Raw genomic sequence first — 6000 nt, forward strand, 5'->3', positions numbered from 1 at the left:
TATTGCATGACTTTATTTTCAAAACTGGACTTCCATCTAGTACATAAAGAGAATGCGCAAGGCTTTTGGTAATGTAATGGGGGATGAGTTCAACCATGACCTTTGAAATTGGGCTTCCTAGATTGCTGGAATCAGACTTGTGAAAATCATGTAATTGATCTTTTGAAAGAAGGGAGGAGAGAATATATATTAAATATATATTTCATAATTTTGATAACAAAGGGGAAATTATCTTTAATCTACTAACTTTTATGGCCCTTAAAGGCAAATTTATTTTGTTTGTTGGATCACGTTATAATACGTCTATCAGTGTTTCTAAAATAATATGCTTATGCGGCAGGGTGTCCTGCGTCAAGCTAGGGTGTCCCTGTCAGCCCAGTGTGGGGGTTGGTGCACCCCATCACGTAGGGGTCCCCCCGTTAAGCGGGTGATTTTGGCCAAGTGGGTCCTGGCCCCAGGCGGGGTCACCTAGACAAATAGCCCATAGTCTTTGGGCAGGGAAAACAAAGAAACAGTCTGGAGCCCTGGAGCCTCCTGGCTGGGGCAAAACGAACAACCAGTCTAGAGCCCTGCAGTCTCCTAGGTGGGGCAGGCAGCAACACGTGGGGAATTAGCCCCCTGGAGGGGCTAAGCAGTAAGCAGATTTCAGCCCCAGGACGGGCAAAGCAACCAACCAGTCTATGGCCCTGCAGCCTCCTGGCTGGAGCAGGCAGTTGCCCTGGGGGAATTAGCTCTCTGGGCAGGGCAAAATATCAATCATTCTACGGCCCCTGGGTTGGGCAAAACAAACAAACCATCTATAGGCCTTACTACCCTCTGGGCTGGGACATAGAACAGGCAGCAGCTTCCTCAGCGGGCAGCGGCTTGGCTTCCCCGGCGGTATCCGCAGTCAGTGAGTGGCCTGGAGCGTAGTCTGGGTCTTCGGGCTCTACTGCCAGGAGCATCACAGGAACCGGCACAGTACGTCCTTCCTCCTCCATTGCCCTCCCACTCCCCGACTCAGCTGGGCAGCCTCCTTTTATCTGGCTTCTCCACCTGGAGCATGCGTAGCAGGGGAAAGGGGGCATGGCCTTCTGGGCCCACAATGATTGGTCTGTCCCCAGAGACCCAGTGTGGGGTTGGTACACCCCATCACAGCCTATCATAAATAATCTCCCAACCATACTATAAAGTGCAATAGTCTTGCTTGCATACACATTACTAAACAGTGTTATAAACATATTACTGCATTATGTTTTAGACAACTGTGTATCACAATTTAGTAACATGTTTCAGTCCCAGTTACAAGGCAAGACTAGACCCTCTTATAACACAGATGGGGACTATTGTTTTATAACATAGTCCGTGAACAACTTAGATTTGAATGTGTAGACAGGTCCATAAGGGCCTGATCCTGTTCCCATTGAAATCTGTGAGAGATTTGTCACTAACTTAATTTAAGAAAAATCCAGAAGTAAGTAATGAAGGTGGATCAATAGTAGCACGAGTGTTCTTTGAATTCCCCACATATTCCCATTGTTTTCTAACTGATTTATGCTGGGAACCAGAAATGATCACTCTGTGGTCACATTGCAATTACCTGACCTCCTTCAATCAAATTAAGTAAAAGATTAGGTACCAAGCAGAATTTTGCACAGATTAGAATTTGGTTTTCAGTGGAAATTTCCTGTCAATAGTGGAAAATTTTATGGTTAAGATGATGGACTAGGACTCAGGAGGAGCTGGCTTCAGTTCCTGGCTTTGCCACAGACTTTCTTTGTAATTTTAAGAGAGTCAAGCTGTAGCCCACGAAAGCTTATGCTGAAATAAATTTGTTAGTCTCTAAGGTGCCACAAGTACTCCTGTTCTTTTTGCGGATACAGACTAACACGGCTGCTACTCTGAAATCTGTGCCTCAGTTCCTCATCTGTAAAAATTCAGACAACACTTCCATACTTCACTGGGTGTTGTGAGGACAAAGTCACTCTTATTTTCAAGGCCCTCAGATATTATGTGATAGGGCCCACATGACAGATGGGTGCATAACAAAAAAGTAGAGAATATTTTTGATTATGGAATTTTTTCCCTTACTGTATAGATCACTCATTTCTAATATGATTTTATTCCTTTCATAAGCAATGCTGATATGGGAATAGGATGATATCTCAATTTATTGCAGTAAGGTCAGTATCTTGATAAGGTAAATTTTTACTTTTTTAGACTAACCACTGCAACGTTGGATGAGATGAGGAAGGGCCTTACATTTGAAAACATACAGAAATGTAGAAATCTAGAAAATGTAAAGACATTGTTTCCAGGGATAATTAGATTTTTTTTCTTAATAGAGGTTTAGCCTACTCTGATGTCTGAATAACAGGCATTGCTCCTGCTAAGAACAGTGTAGGAAGATGTAAGACTGTGTGTGCGCATGTACACTCTTGACTCATATTTAGCTTGTGGGCCACTATGATCCCCGGATCCCTTTCTGCAGTATTCCTTCCTAGGCAGTCATTTCCCATTTTGTATGTGTGCAACTGATTGTTCCTTCCTAAGTGGAGTACTTTGCATTTGTCCTTACTGAATTTCATCCTATTTACTTCTGGCCATTTCTCCAGTTTGTCCAGATCATTTTGAATTACAATCCTATCCTCCAAAGCACTTACAACCCCTCCCAGCTTGGTATCATCCACAAATTTTATAAGTGTACTCTTTATGCCATTATCTAAATCATTGATGAAGATATTGAACAGAACTGGACCCAGAACTGATCCCTGCGGGGCCTCACTCGTTATGCCCTTCCAGCATTACTGTGAACCACTGATAACTATTCTCTGGGAACTGTTTTCCAACCAGTTTTGCACCCACCTTATAGTAGCTCCATCTAGGTTGCATTTCCCTAGTTTGTTTATGAGAAGGTCATGCGAAACAGTATAAAAATTGTTACTAAAGTCAAAATATACCACATCTACCATTTCCCCCCTATCCACAAGGCTTGTTACCCTGTCAAAGAAAGCTATCAGGTTGGTTTGACATGATTTGTTCTTAACAAATCCATGCTGACTGTTACTTATCACCTTATTATCTTAGATGTTTGCAAGTTGTTTGCTTAATTATTTGCTCCATTAGCTTTACAGATACAGAAGTTAAGATGACTGGTCTGTAATTCTTGGGTTGTCCCTTATTTCTCTTTTTCTAAGCCTGGTCTACACTAGGCGTTTAAATCGGTTTTAGGAGCCTAAAACCGATTTAACGCCACAACCGTCCACACTAGGAGGCACCTTATATCGATTTTAATGGCTCTTTAAACCGGTTTCTGTACTCCTCCCTAACGAGAGGAGTAGCGCTAGTATCGGTATTACCATATCGGATTAGGGTTAGTGTGGCCGCTGATCGACGGTATTGGCCTCCGGGCGGTATCCCACAGTGCACCACTGACCGCTCTGGACAGCAATCTGAACTCGGATGCAGTGGCCAGGTAGACAGGAAAAGCCCCGCGAAGTTTTGAATATTTCCTGTTTGCCCAGCATGGAGCTCCGATCAGCACGTGTGGCGATGCAGTTAAAAATCAAAATAAAGAAAGAGCTCCCGCATGGACCATGCGGATGTGATCGCTGTAAGGGCAGGCAAATCTGTTCTATCAGCGCTCCGTTACAGAAGACGAAATTCAAAATCATTTTTTTAAAATCTCCAGACAGACGCCATAGCAGGGGCTCAGCGCACTGCTGCGTGACAAGCGTAACGGAAAGCCAAAGAATCAAATGGACGCTCATGGACTGGAGGACTCAAGCTCTCCCACAGTTGCTGCAGTCTCTGAAAAGCATTTGCATTCTTGGCTGAGCTCCAAATGCTTCTAGGGTCAAAAACAGTGTCCGCGGTGGGTCAGGGCATAGCTAGGCAATTTACGCACACCCCCAGAAGTGAAAGGGAAAACAATCCTCTCTTGACTCTTTTACATGTCACCCTATCTTTACTGAATGCTGCAGATAGACGCGATGGTGCAGCACTCAACACCAACATCCTTGCTCCCCCCACGCTATGGATGGCTGATGGTACAAAACGACTGGTATCCGTCCTCATCATCAGCCTATTGGCACATGGGGCAGTGCAAAAGGACTGGTAACCATGCTGACTAGCATCTGTTAGGTCGATCAAGGGCGCCTGGCCCTAATTTTTCCTGGTAGATGGTACAATATGGCTGATAACCATCGTCATCATAGCAACAGGGGGCTGAGCTCCATCAGCCCCCACCCTTCATATGTAAAGAAAAGATTCAATTGCCCCTGAACTAGCAGAGGGATGCTGGGCTCCTCTCCTACACACTCCTTACTGTCCTGTCTGGACTATCATAGCAGCTGGAGGCTGCCTTCCACTCATATCTCACTAACAAGTCACTGTGTCTTATTCCTGCATTCTTTATTACTTCATCACACAAGTGGGGGGACAATGCTACGGTAGCCCAAGAAGGCTGAGGGAAGAACGGAATCAACCGGTGGGGTTGTTCCAGGAGCACCCCCTGTGAATAGAATACAGCTCATAATTTCTGCAGGATCTGACACAGAGCAGCTGTGCTCTCTGGTTCTCTGATACAGTGGTTCTCTAGTACACTTGCCCATATTCTAGGCAGGACTGATTCTATTTTTAGATACCAAAAAGGAGGGATTGACTCAGGGAGTCATTCCCAATTTTGGCTTTTGCGCCCCTGGCTAAGAGCAGCCAGGGGCACTTATGACAGCAGCAAATGGCACAGTGCAAAAGGACTGGTAGCCACGATCATCTTATTACCAATTTATGGTATGGTAGATGGTACAATATGGCTGATAACCATCTCTGCTATCATGCAAAAGCAAAAGCATGCTGCTGTGTAGCGCTGCTGAATCGCCTCTGTGAGCGGCATCTAGTACACATACGGTGACAGTCACAAAAGGCGAAACAGGCTCCATGATTGCCATGCTATGGCATCTTCCAGGGCAATCCAGGGAAAAAAAGGCATGAAATGCTTGTCTGCCGTTGCTTTCCCAGCGGAAGGAGTGACTGACGACATTTACCCAGAACCACCCGCGACAATGATTTTTGCCGCATCAGGCACTGGGATCTCAACCCGGAAATTCAAAGGGGCGGGGGAGGCTGCGGGAACTATGGGATAGCTACGGAATAGCTACCCACAGTGCAATGCTCCAGAAATCGACGCTAGCCTCGGACCGTGGACGCACACGACTGATTTAATGTGTTTAGTGTGGCCGCGCACACTCGATTTTATACAATCTGTTTTGTTAAACCGGTTTATGTAAATTCGGAATAATCCCGTAGTGTAGACGTACCCCTAGATTGGCACGATATTTGCCCCTTTCCAGTCTTCTGGAATCTCTCTCATCTTCCATGACTTTTCAAAGATAATCACTAATGGCTCAGATATCTCCTCAGTCAGCTCCTTGAGTATTCTATGATGCATTTTATCAGGCCCTGGTGACTTGAGAAATCTAACAGGTCTAAGTAATTTTTAACTTGTTCTTTTCCTATTTTAGCCTCCGATCCTACCTCATTTTCATTGGCATTCACTATGTTAGACGTCCAATCACCACCAACCTTCTTGATGAAAACTGAAACAAAGAAGTCATTTAGCACTTCTGCCGTTTCCACATTACAGTAACTAAGCCAATCACAAAATGTGTTATGCAGTGTATAGTTAATGCAATGAGATGTGTAAATGTATGTGAAAGGGAGAGGTTTGCTGTGTAACTTTGGATGTGTGGTATGCGCTACCCCTGGGTCTCCCCATGCTTTAGTCTAATCAGCTCAGAGTAGCTTTGCTGTATGCCAAATAAAGGAAACTGAGTGATGAGACTGGAGTCAAACTGAGTTCTTGGGGAACTGAGTGGAAGAGTCTCAGGGAGACCCCAACACACACGTACTGGCTGGCAACATGAACACCAATAATTTTGGAAGCTCAGTGTTTCACTTCAGGTCATATTTGTTAAATGTTTCTTTTCTAGCATGCATGAAACATTCCAATACATTTCTTCA

This window comes from Mauremys mutica, chromosome 3 (assembly GCF_020497125.1).
Source record: "Mauremys mutica isolate MM-2020 ecotype Southern chromosome 3, ASM2049712v1, whole genome shotgun sequence".
In the NCBI taxonomy this organism is placed as follows: domain Eukaryota; kingdom Metazoa; phylum Chordata; order Testudines; family Geoemydidae; genus Mauremys; species Mauremys mutica.